The sequence below is a fragment of the Barbatula barbatula genome (assembly GCF_947034865.1).
Source record: "Barbatula barbatula genome assembly, chromosome: 15".
In the NCBI taxonomy this organism is placed as follows: Eukaryota; Metazoa; Chordata; class Actinopteri; order Cypriniformes; family Nemacheilidae; genus Barbatula; species Barbatula barbatula.
The window spans coordinates 16,242,646-16,254,977 of NC_136778.1; positions in this window are offsets into that span (position 1 = coordinate 16,242,646).

Below are 12,332 nucleotides of genomic sequence, written 5' to 3' on the forward strand. Positions count from 1 at the left end.
AGCCTGACTGAGATTTTTCGTGTATGTCATTATTTTGTAAGAAATAGTTGACACTTATTTTTGACAGGTAAGGGAGATTTGATTTAATAATTTAGTTGGTATAGGGTCTTATAAGCAAGTTGTAGATTTAGATTTTGCAATAAGTTTAATTAAATCTTTCTGTTTTATAGATGTAAAATACTGTTGTCATGATTCTGCTGCATCATGTCATGTTTCTCTTAGTGTAGTGGCAGGATCATGACAGAACCTCATGTTTAATGTGGAGAGAGACAATTATTGTTGTCTTACGTACACTCTCTCTGGTCTCGTCTTTGTTCCCATCCTCTCGTTACCCTCGTTATTGATTAATGCCCTTCACCTGTTCCCCTCTTGATTTGGTCCCTTATTTAATGCCCTTGTGTCTTCTGTCTTGTGCTGGTTCATTGTGGATTGTGTGGTGAGTTCCTGTGTCTTGTTAGTGTAGTCTAGTTTTGATGTTTAAGTGTAGTTAGTTTTAGTCATGTTTTGTTATGTTACCCCCACGTGGGTCTTTGTTTTATTATTTATTAAATTATCTGTTAAACCCTTACCCGCTGTCTGCGCTTGGGTCCTCTGTCAGTGTCTCACCCCTCGATCATGACAGAATGAACCAGCCATAATCGGACCCAGCAGACAGAGGGATCAATGCGGCAGCGGTCGAAGCCGCCGGGTTCCCTTCCAGGGTTAGAGGCTGCCGGACTCCCTTCCAGGGTCGAGAACGCCGGACTCCCTCCTGAGTCGGGGCCGCCGGACTCCCTACCAGGGTTGAGACTGCCGGATTCCCGCTCGGGACCGAGACCGCCGGACTGCCTTCCAGGGTTGAGACCGCCAGTCTTCCCTCCAGGGTCGAAGCCGCCGGAATCCTGTGGCCGCCAAAGAACCCCAGCTGGGCGTTCCAGGTCGGTGCAGCCGGGCATTCCCGGTCGGTGCAGGTGCATGCGTCCATTCCAGCCCGGTGCACGCGGCCATTCCCGCCCCGGCTATCCCAGTCCGTGTGTCTGCCGGCTATCCCAGTCCGTGTGTCTACCGGCTATCCCAGTCCGTGTGTCTGCCGGCTATTCCAGTCCGGGTCTGCCGGCTGTTCAGCTGGCAATCCAGTCTGTGTAATGCCGGTTATCGTGTCTGCCTGTCTTTGGACTTTTCTTTGGACTTCCCCCTTGTTTGGACTTGTGCTTCCCTGTTTTGTTTTATTTTGTTATCATGTTGCTCTGTTTTGTTAGTGTCACAGTCTGTCTTGTCTTGTTTGTGCCTTGAGGAGCATCAGGTTGCTGCTCCTTGCGGAGAGGCTTCTGTCATGATTCTGCTGCATCATGTCATGTTTCTCTTAGTGTAGTGGCAGGATCATGACAGAACCTCATGTTTAATGTGGAGAGAGGCAATTATTGTTGTCTTGCATACATTCTCTCTGGTCTCGTCTTTGTTCCCATCCTCTCGTTACCCTCGTTATTGATTAATGCCCTTCACCTGTTCCCCTCTTGATTTGGTTCCTTATTTAATGCCCTTGTGTCTTCTGTCTTGTGCTGGTTCATTGTGGTTCGTGTGGTGAGTTCCTGTGTCTTGTTAGTGTAGTCTAGTTTTGATGTTCATCTTTAAAGTTTATTGTAGTCTTGTTTAAGTGTAGTTAGTTTTAGTCATGTTTTGTTATGTTACCCCCACGTGGGTCTTTGTTTTATTATTTATTAAATTATCTGTTAACCCCTTACCCGCTGTCTGCGCTTGTGGCCTTTCTTTTGGGGCGATGGTTGGTACTAATTCATAGGACAGACTTGGAGGTTGAATTTTTAACTATTTTGTCTCGTATGTTTTCGATTTTCTCTGTAAAGAAATTCATGAATTAATTGCTACCAAGGTGCGGCGGAATAACCAGGTCATGTGATGTCTGTTTCTTTGTTAATTTAGCAACCGTGTAAATAAAATCCTCTGATTGTTTTTGTGAGTTTCTATGAGGTTAAGGAGGTGCTCAGCCTTTGCTGCTTTTAGGGCCTTTTTATAACAGTTTGCACTCTCTTTCCACGCAATTTTAAAGACCTCTAATTTGGTTTGTTTCCAATTACGCTCCAGTTTACGTGTTTCTCTTTTAAGGGCATGAGTGGTGCTAGTGTACCATGGTGCTATATTTTTCTCATTAATGTTTTTTTAATTCATAGGTAGGACAGCTACTTGTGTATTAGATATAATATTGCCCAATTTGCTGGAAATGTCATTTGTATTTATTGGTATGGTTATTAAAGGAGTCAGAGTTAAGCTGCTGATTCCTGCAGTATGCAGTGTACATGTTATAAGATCGGTGACATCGTCGCTTTGAGGTATAATATCTACATTGGTTAGATCAGCTCTGTGAGATATAATCAAGTCCAGTGTATGATTAAATCGATGAGTCGGTCCTTTGATGTATTGTGTTACTCCAAAAGAGTGTAGTAGTTCTATAAACTCCACTGTTAATGTTAGGACTCTGTCCTTCCTGTCTCGAGCTTTCTAGCTCCCTGGGCAGAGTCATGACATTTCCACGTCTTTCGTGTTTCTGTTGTGTTATGTGTGGAGACATGTGGCTTTATGTTGTTACTTAATGCCACGTGTCTTCCTGTTATGTCTCTCAGCCCCACCCTCCTATCTCCTGTAATTTCATTAGGGTTTCATTCCCATCGTCTGTTTTGTAATTCACCTCGTTAGGGTTTCATTCCCATCAGCTGTCACCACTCTCCCCATGTAATCACTCCTCGTTAGTGTCTCCCTTTATATGGTCTCAGTTTCGCTCTGTTCAGTGTTGGTGCATTGTCTTTATCATATGTCTTATGTCTATTGTTTAATGTTCTGTGATCTCTGGCTGTTCGTTGGACTTCGTGTCATTGGATTACCTGTTTACAGTTTGTAAACTTATTATTTTCACTTTTCTAGAGACTTTGTTTTCTAGTCTTTGTTTTGGAAGTGTTTTCTTTGTGCTGGTTTTCCCCATTGCGGGTGTTTTATTTAATAAACATTTATTGTTAAACCTTCGTCTGCCTGCATCTGGGTTCTGTCCAAACCATTTCGTGACAGTTAATGCATCGTTAGCGCTATCTACGGCGATATTAAAATCTCAGACAATTATTACTTTATCAATGTTAACCAAAAGGTCCGATAAGAAGTCTGCGAACTCTTTCAGAAAATCAGTGTATGGACCAGGAGGTCTATACACGGTAGCCAATGTAAAATGTAAAAAAGGCAATGTTTTTTACTTTTGTTTGGAACAATTATGTTCAAATGATTAAAATGTATGCTCTGTACTCTGAGTTACAGTAAGAAAGTCTCTAAAGATTGTTACGACACCACCACCTTGACCAACCGGACGTGGCTCATGCATATAACAGTAGCTAGGTAGGGTACGCCTCATGTAGACCGAAATAATCATTTGGATTAAGCCAGGTTTCAGTAAGACAATGTATATCAAAACTGTGATCATTTCATTTACAATAACTGCCTTTGAATTCAGTGATCTAATATTAACTAGGCCGAACTTTATGAATTGGTTTTGGTTGTTTATTACATTGTCTTCAGGTTTAATCACGATCAGATTTTTTCACTTACTAACCCAAAATAATTACTTTAGTATTATTCGGGGGACAGATACAGTCTCTATATATTTGGAAGCAGAAACATTAATAACAGTTGAGTGGGAGGAACACAGACTATGGTTAAAGTTTTGATTTAACCGATGAGAGACCTAGTCAAACGGTGCATAGCGCATTTTAAGAGGTTGTCAGACAGGAGATGCTGCTGGGGTGCAGGCCATCGGGGCGGAAGAGCCTAGGTCACTCCAAGAACAGATCAAAATGATTAACAAAGAGCTTCTGTTCAATACACCATGACATCAACCATTGATTAAGCGAAAATAGTCTACCGAACCGTGGGTGTGCAGGTGCAGGAGTGAAGTTCATTTGGCCTGATCATGTTCTCGAAGCCTGGGCTCTGTGCAGAGAAACACGTGGAGTAGAAGTATTATAATCGCAATGAAAACTTACCGCGGATTTGCGACCATCATCCGGGGATGTTTCCAGCGCCGTTTTACGTTCTCGCAGCCGTGTCTGCATCTCAAGTAAATCCTGGATCTGTTTCTCCACAGCCTCCAATTCTGACTCAAGTGCGAACGTTTCCTCATCTGCACTCAAAGCTACAAACACGTCTGAAACATTAGCCATTAGTGATGTAATAATGAGAACTGTGAGTTAAGCAGTAAGCAGGCTGGTAATGCTAACAGCCTAAGGGCTTATACAAAATGATCCGATACAAATAATTTATCAGTGCGTTTAACAACGATTTTTGAATGTGATATACTTAAGGATAAGTTTCACCATCGGCGAATAACAATTTAAAACACAAATCTTTAAGATATAACAAGAATAGAAGATGTATTCAATTTGAAAGAGCTTTGGCTCACACCACGCGCTCTCAGCAAACAGGAAGTGACGTAATCTAAGAATCAGCCAGTCACGATTGAGTCTCCGATGACCACAGCGTTGCATTCTGTCTCCATATCCACATACAGTGGTGTAAATAAAAAATGTTGGTTTCATATTCAGGAAACCCCTCCAAATTTCATAAAACACTGCTGAAAGTGATAAACATTATTGTATGTGTTGTCAGTCCTCTGAAATAACAAAAAGAAATGCCCTTTTTTTTCTAAAGTCTGCTTTTAAAAAAAGTATTACTCTGAGCCTGAGGGGCCAAGGAGCCTGTAGACAATTGTTCTGTATTCCAACAGGTCGAAACAATTAGAGGAAAATGTTTTCAATCATTATTCTGGAGCAAATCAAGTGTCCTTTTTTATTTCCGCCTGAATTTGGCTCTCCCAATTTAAACAGAGCCCGTACCCACTTACAGTGGTATAAAAAAATACATTTTTGTGTAATTTCACAGTAAACCTCTCAAAAAGTGCACGTAACATGCAAAGTGTTGAGTTCCATGGTCCGCCTGCCCTGTTGCGCATTGCCATATGTCAGCCTCTGATTCACCTATTTGGACAAAGGGCTATGACATGGGGATATGATGAATTTCAGCCTAAATAAGTTATTTCATGTAAAATAACTGCCACAATGGTGCACTTCTCCAGAAACTAGAGAGACTTATCTTTCAAATGATACCACACTATAATTAGAGTAACAGAAATAAATGTTAACATTAAAGAAATATCTTTGTGATGTCATTTTGGACATTTGGAGTTTAACAGACAAAAAAAAAACGTCAACCTTTCTGTTTAACTGTCAATAAGATTCCATAATTTCTTGACAGATGCCATGATCACCTGCTATAATAATGCAGATAAAAATGTGAAAAAATATTGATCCAGAGTCATTGCCTAGAGATCATGATCATGGTGTCGATTTTGATAATAGTACTACTCATAATTACTTGCTTTACGTGTGTAGATTTTCAGTATCATGGTAAGGTTCTAGTCCCAGCCTCAGAGGGCACAGCTACAATGTTTTCCAGACATTATCCCAACTTTTAAAAGCTCAGCTTCTGTCTAACTGCAGAATCGAACATGTCTTATTTTTCATTCAATAATGAGCGCACCTTGACTTCATTTACATACACTCTGCTAATGTTATATGTGACAGATTTAAAGCATTTCTGTTCATTCGGCTGTTAAAATAAATTGGCAACTATTTTAAAAGTTGGATAAAACAAATTAATTCGTATGAGGGAAATCGCACAAAAACATACACTTACTGTATAAGAAGACCCACCCTTAACCTGCTACAGAACCCAACCATCTCTTGTGTAAAGCAAATCATACTAAAACGTACGAAAGAGATTGAAAGCATTCATATGAAATAGCCACTTTATTAAATTGCCAGATATTTGTTTATGTGTTTGTCATTAAACAGATATTTAAGACCACATATTACACAGTTAAAACCGTTAAACCGTTAAAACACAGTTAGAATGTTGCTAACAATGCTGGAAAAGCAACAGTCATAAATGAAGTTTCCATAATGCTGTGCTTATCACACATGGTTATTTGTCAGCCATTTGCTTTTTAATATGAGTCGCATTGGTTTTGGTGGTCTCACCACATTTTCCTTTCTCAAGGATTTTATGATAAGCCTACAACAACAAAGGAACAAAGCACATATTTAAATGAATACCTCCTATAAAAACCTTAAGATTATTTAAAAGGGTTAAGCAGCCACCCTCAATAAATTGTGTTGAAACACTGGGTTAAAAATAACCCAGCATGTTTTAATATTGTACTAATAATTCATGCATGAAGGGGTTAATTGGATTCTGCATGTTAATCAGATTTGAGCCACCACGTTAAAAGAGAATCAGGTGGTAAAATCCAACTGCATACATTGCAGAATGTGTATTGAATTTCTGTGAATTGTGGAAATGTACTGAATAATCTCCAAACAAGATAATTAACAGACATTTGTAAATATAGAAATGACAGGAATGGCATTTTAATCAGATCGGATCCCTGAAAAACAAAGTTTGGGGCAGTGGTGTTTGCTTACTGTGGAAAATAATGTTTATCTCGAAATTGCATTAAACTGCAATTGCAAAGCATGCTTGTTAAGTAATATGGATGTATTTGCATGTCAGGACTAATCCACAATGAGTCAAAACGCTTACGAACACAAATCTACATGCTTTTGTGGTGTTGAAGCTCATGTAGTCAAATGCAATCACACAGCCACAAAAGACCACTAACGGACATAAAGAATAAACATTATGGGAAGCGTGCTAGACAAGATTTAAACTTTATTGGCTAAAGGCTTAAAAGTTTGGTTTGAGGACAAAAAAGGCACAGTGTTCTCTGACCATTCTTTTAAAAGCCTGTACTCCATTCGTTTACCCATCCAAAAATCCTCCCCTCCAAGAACTTCTTCGTCTACTTGTGATCCAGAGTCGGCGTCAGAGCAGATCTACTGGAGGGGCATTGGATCATCGGCGGGGGGGCACTATCGTTTGATAAATATTTTTTGCTTTATGTTTATGAAATCCACGGTCTTTGGCCATAGCGTGTTTCCAGTTACAATAGCCCACACTCGCGAAGGCATCCAATGTTCCAGATTTTCTAGTAAAGCTAAACATCCGACAGCAAAAACAAAATTCTGCGTCTGCATTGACACTGTACTCCAACCACTCTCTGTTGTGAAACCATTTATCAACGAATGATCGCCCCTTACCAGTGTAAACAGTTACAGGATTCTGTTTTAACACAATTTGGAAAGGCCTGTCAGTCCCGATATCATCAACCACTGTCCGCTGACTTGAAGGGCTTGAAGGTTGTTGCTCTATGGCTGCGCTAGTTAAATCTTTTGGCGGTTGTCCGGAGCTAGCATTCGCAGAAGAAGGGCCAGCTTGGCTCTCATAGACCGTAGTACTGGTGGTCGTGGCCGGAGTATCTAAGTCTGCTGATTGACGAGGCTGCGGAGGTCTAAACCATTTTCGTAAATCCATTTTTTATTAGCTGCTAACAACTGTCTATAATATATTTTGGATTTTGCACGTGCGCTGCAAATCAAATGTAACAAGTTTACTTGGCGACCAATAAGCATTCACCATGACGAAGCCTAGTAACGGGCCATGAACAACTAAAATTATGCATTTTCCCCATTCTTTTAATTTGATTTAAGTTACAGTTTGAACATTTAATATTAAAAAAAAAACTAAAAAGGATAATTTTTTTGGGCCACGCCATGGCCTCTAGGAGGGGCATCAATGACCGCTAGGGGGGGCACGGCCCTCGAATGACCCACCACAGCGCCGGCGCTGGATCTGATCAGAACGCATCTTAAAACCAGGTGTAAGCAGGGCCTAAGTTGCTGATGATTGTATTTATACAGAATTAGTTTGTTGTGTTTGATGGATAAGTGTGAAGCGAACAGCATACAAGAAGGGATTTCAAGGACATCTCCTTAATGGCAGGGCCACTCTCTAATTGCCATAACGAATTTTTCATCAGATTTCCAAAATGTGAGACTTCAAACAAAGTGATAAAAAAATGAAAGATTTGACAATGTGTTCCTATAGTGGGAGAAGAGCCGGTATGTGGTTATGACAGCAAACCACACCAACAGATCACAACTGTCAAGGAAATCTTACCAAATCTTCAATGGTCAAACATTACCACACAGTAAACAAACAGGCTTGTATAGAGATATGTCACAGTTAACTTCAATCACATGAGGTCATATAATGGCAATGATTTAGTGTAAAACATGTTGAAGATTTGCAGACAGGCAATTCATTAAACACTGTTTACTTTATACAATCAGGTAAATGTCAAAGGTATTTTGAGGTAAAGGCACGGTAGGGTGAATGGATCTCCAAGAACAGCCTTGGAAAAGCTCCTAATCTGGAAACGATCAATGTGCCCTTTTAACAGCATTCTCATTTCCAGAGAGGCATAGCAGATATCCCTTCATCTAAAACAGGGTTAAACCGAGGGCAGCGATCCCTCGCTTTACAGTTCCTTCATCTGCATGATCCAGATTGTTAGGACTCTCTTGAGTGCTCCAGGAGATTCGCATTCCACAAAACTTTGGGTTCAAGGCTGTTGAACAGATTCAGACCCCTTTGCACTGCAGTGTGAGTCTTGCGTAGCCCTTCGCTGCTCTCATTGGCCAAGACCTGCCCAGGCGGCAATAGGACCAACAGGTAAAGCAACCAATCATGTTTCACACAGTAACAGATGACGACTTTGAACGTGCTGAAGTGTTTCCAGAAAAGTGTTCCTTATGCATCAGACTTTTAGGCAACGGTCCGTGGGCAATGACGTCTGAGGCTGAGACTACTGCAGTTTAACACATTGCAGCTATTGGACTGCTCATGTGACTGCATGGAACGTAAATATCACTCACGTTTTAGAGACCTAGGCATTAGTGTATTGTCAGTGTATGTTTATCTTAGTTGTCATTGATATTACATTACAAATTTTGAGACACATAGCAAACTCTGTCACTTGTATTTTCTCTTCTTTATTTATAGTACAGTACATGATACAATTCTAATTTATTATTATTTTTTATTCATTGAATAATTTATGTTAAGGTTAAGGTGAAACTGTTAATTATCTAACACCCCCCCCCCCACACACACACTCTCAAGATGACTTGATGCTTTGGGGGTGGAGCACTACAAGTGTGTATTCGCTTTAAACCTATGCTTGAAAAAAGGTGATAAAATCCCTATAAAGACAAATCTCAGAGTGATCACGGTTGTGTAAACATTACACAAATGCAAGACAGCTCATTTGCAACTACTCTAAAGTTAGTATCATTGACAAATAAAAAATTCTCCAATGCAAAATAAATATGATATTTTACAAAATCCAAGCACTTCTTGGGCTGTTGGCAAAGGGCTTCACTACTCACCTAATTTTACTAAAAGACTAATGGGGTTTATTGGTGTCAGAGATGAGAAAGAGGAAATGTGACAGGGTTGTTATGCTGAGAGCATGCGATGTTTCCTAAAACATGTTTAAAAAGGCAACCTAACTGAAAATTACTGAACATTACCGTCCAGCTCCAAGCCACAAATGCTCATGTGAGGCAGACAATGTCAATGTGAACCACTAGATGTTGAAACATCTAAGGACACTTTGAATCAGTAGAAGCTGCTTGCCGAAAACAGTTAATGGTGTTATATATTCTGATGAAGTTGCTTGGGACTAGACAGAGAACATTTGATAGATCTCCTACTGTTTTTCCATCATTGTTACAGCTAGTGCAAAGTAACTCTACTGAACACAGTGTTTTTGTACATGGCAGCATGTTGCAGCGAGACGGACAAAATTTTATTTTGCATGCACCTAATCACGGTCATCAGTTCCGTGCAGATTTTGCTTATTTAAAAACAGCATGTGGTCTGTTGTTATCAGATTATGCCTCCCTAAATGTAGCCTATTACAAAAGGAATGAATCGAGGTGAGGCAAATGTTCCCGGGGTAAACAAATTACAATAAGTACCCTTGTACATTTTATTTAAGTATACTTCTGTAATGCTTTAAAAATGCTTTATTGTTACAAATCATTTTTTTAAACTTAAAATATCGTTTAAAAATCGCACTGTGTATTAAGTGTATTATAGTCAGTGCACTTTTTTATTATGGGGAGAAATAAGCTCCTGGCTCGGTTAGCATGACACCAATTGCATGGTCACCAATTACATAAGCCAAGATGTGGTTTTCTATAAACCAGGTTTAGTTCTCTTACATAGCGATATGCTGTAAAACTGGATACTTTTCACACATAAGAATCTTTGATCTGGATATATTTTTCACTTATGAACGATATGAGTGTTTTAATTTAATGAGCCTGTTCATTTCCAGATGATGCACTCTGTCTAATAACAAATATGTTAAGATCGCCACCTTGTGGTAGGTTGTTTAAGACGCATTTACTCAGCCCACCTGTTCTACCTGCTATATGAAAGAATATTCTGCAGGAGCTGGATGTAATGATGCCAGGAAGTTTTCTACTGACAGGTGGTGGTAGATTAGACAGGTGGCTTTAAGATTTTAATCAGTTTAAAGATAAAACTCAAGAACAAAAAAAGAGGACATTTAGATTTTAGAAAATTCATGTATGAGGAGATAGGGAGCTGATTGAAACTGGTGGCAGCACTTGATGGCTTTTGTGAAATTTAGGGGGTTCTGGGACAGAAAATATAAATAGTTCATATAGAAAAGCTCTGTATTTAGGAATGAAAACCAATGGAAAAAGTAAATAAAAAATGTGTCTCTCCAGGATCAGAAATGCCCATCCCCGCTACATACACCACAGGAATTGGCCAAGTTGTTCCTACACTAGACCTAAAGGGACAAACTGCTCTACAGAATGTGTTTCATAAATATGTTATCTCCTTCGGGCAAGGAAGCGAAAACATGACGACATCTTAATCCTGTATCAGCTACCGAAGTGATTCAAAAGGACCACTAATTCCTGCTAAATGTCATACTGGACCTTTAATTGGCCCCCTGGTCCAGATCTTAATATTTTCTTTAAATCAACTGCCTTTGACTGTCCCACAATTCGGAATTTAAATGTTTAAAAAAACTTGGCTTTGATTGGCCCTCACCTGTTGATTTTATTAAACCAGTTGGCTTTAACCTGCCCCTCTGCTCGGATCTATCTTTCTGGATCTATTTCTTAACCAACTGGCCAGAATCTATGCTAAGCATTGCTAACAATGTTCAAGTGTTAATTGACAGCTGCATCCAAACATACTGACCTATTGTGCATGAGACCTCTACAGATATCTTTCACAACGACATAATCGATAGCGACTCAGGCATCCTAGGGCCTATCAGCAGGGTCACACGTAATCTGCAGACTTTTTTTATTAATTCCATGCAGATTTTTTGGGAATTTGGAATAACCAGTTTTCAAAACAAAGCCATGTCTCTTTTATAGCACATCACAGGAAAATATATGTAAGAGGGGTTATTAGAGTTAATTACAGAATAGTAAACACAAGCAAACAATTAATTAAACAGAAAAACGAATCTGTTGTCCGCATTTATAATAATTTCTATAATATTTTATAATCTTTAGTGTCAGCAACTTTGCAATCAGTATCTTAGAGAAAAGAAACTCTCAAATCTACGGAAGTAATACAGAGATAAAGGTACATTGCATATCACAAAAAAGATGCAGAAAATACTCCATATTTATATAAATTCTATAGTACAGTTATAAATAATATTTACATATTTAATCCAATAAAAAGTACTGGCTGGTGTGACAATCAGTTAACTACAGAACAGTCTGATAAACATAAGAAAACAAGTGACCCAGCAGAAACATTTATAATCTCTGGTGTTGAACTTGGAAATCAGCATCATTTTAATATTGTCCTCAGTTAGTACAGTCTGTGCTGTTAGAAGTGACTAATAGAGAGAAAAAAGTCTCTCAACATCAACTGAAGTACTGTAGTAGGGAGATGAAAGAACATTGCAGCCAGTGAGGAAAGTTTTGGCATTCTGTCTTCCCTAGCAGCCCACCACTATACTGCACAACTTCTCCTGCATCACTTTTGTCCATATAAATGTAGCGCTGCCACTCTTCAGCAGACACCTTTGCTCAAGGCAGGGACAACTTCGATATAATCTTTAATATCAGATTTGAAACCAGAGACCTTGACTGGATCAAAGATACACTCAAAATACAGGTGACTTAAGATGGTAGCAGCCACAGGTCTGAAGGTTTCTTCCAGTTTGGTGAGGGTGGCAAGTATATCAGAACTGTCCTCAACAATGAAGGTGGCCTGGATTTTCAGAAGCTTCCTGCTCTCCTCCAACAGATCTTTAAGTCCCGCACAGCTTTGGA